The sequence below is a fragment of the Etheostoma spectabile genome, chromosome 18 (assembly GCF_008692095.1).
Source record: "Etheostoma spectabile isolate EspeVRDwgs_2016 chromosome 18, UIUC_Espe_1.0, whole genome shotgun sequence".
In the NCBI taxonomy this organism is placed as follows: domain Eukaryota; kingdom Metazoa; phylum Chordata; class Actinopteri; order Perciformes; family Percidae; genus Etheostoma; species Etheostoma spectabile.
The window spans coordinates 9,616,803-9,618,016 of record NC_045750.1 but is presented as its reverse complement, the minus strand read 5'-3'; the positions used below and the strand labels follow the sequence as shown (position 1 = coordinate 9,618,016).

The following is a 1,214-nucleotide window of genomic DNA, read 5'->3' as shown; positions in this document are numbered from 1 at the left end:
ACAAAAGCTTGTCACTGGGGTGGTACCCTCAAAGGTACATTCTTGTACCTTGAATAAGGGGATCAAATTTGTACCTTACCTGTTTGCACCTAAGGGACAATATCTTACCTTAATACCTCAATACCTTTGAGGATCAATAATGTACCTTAAACCAAGGTACAACAAAGTACCTTTACTATAGTAAAAGGTACATTTAAAATTCCAAATTATTTTTCTGTAAAGCAACTTACATAAAGAAGGTCTGCCCTGTGGAGATGGCTGGGGTCAGTGTGTCGGTGGTAACAGCCTCAATAGACAGAGGGTTGGCACAGATTTGTCCGGGGTTTTCTATCCTCAGGTTAATCAAATCCTCCCAGTCCCCTGTTTCACTGGGATTGTCCCGGTCAAACCACTTGGTCCAGCACACTGCAAGGAACAATAAAAGAGACATGCTGAGGTGACGCTACAGAGCCAAAACACCATTCTAAATACATACTTATGAACATAAAGAATGTAAGAGAAGGGGAAATATGCAGAGCCTACGCTGTTGCCTTCTTAAGTGGACTTGTGGATTTCTACTTGTGTGCTAGTATGTCTGTGTCGTTCTAATGTATCGTCTCTACAGACACCGTCCAGGTGTTCCGGTTTAACGAGAGACCATGTTAACTGGCAAACTTCAGCCAAATTTGTCTGTTGATGTCGTAGTGACGACAGCTGTTGAAAACGGGAAGAAAAGCAAACAAGAACTTCTTTTTGATGGGGTACATTGCTAAAACCATCCGTAATTGCTTAACTATGATAACAACATGATATAGTTTAAAAAAGTCAAATAAAAATTAAACCTTATTATCACCCCAATTATTGTCATTTGTTCTTGATGTCAGATGTAACTCCTTTTCAAATGTCTCAGAGAGCGTAGGTATATGTTAGGAGATAACATAGGCACAGGCTATTTATTGCTAACTAAAATGCAAAAATGTTAACATTAGTATTTAAACCTAAACAGCTAATGTAAGTTGAAACTGCAAGCTTATCCTGTACTGTTCGGGAATTCCTCTACTATGCGACGGTAAGTTGCGTGGTAATGACACAATCGTTAGCCTATTTTTACAAAAACGTCTGCTACAGAGCCATAATGTGAGGTATAACATAATAGAGCCTTTTATATATTGTTGCGTTTCTTTAGAAATAAGCAATGGAAAAATAGAGTCTTTAAACGCTTCAGATGTAAAGTT

At 38.5% G+C, this 1,214-nt stretch overlaps 2 long non-coding RNA genes across 2 annotated transcripts in view; one reads left to right on the top strand and one right to left on the bottom strand.

Annotated features, from left to right (window-relative positions):
• Nucleotides 1-434, bottom strand: part of LOC116705923 (uncharacterized) — a 1,000-nt gene extending 566 nt beyond the window's left edge. The window contains exon 1 of the long non-coding RNA XR_004336085.1: nucleotides 231-434. This is a non-coding gene — a long non-coding RNA (uncharacterized LOC116705923). The remainder of the gene's footprint in view (nucleotides 1-230) is intronic.
• The window catches only part of LOC116705924 (uncharacterized), a 17,843-nt gene that overhangs the window by 3,419 nt on the left and 13,210 nt on the right, over nucleotides 1-1,214 (top strand). The window lies entirely within an intron of this gene.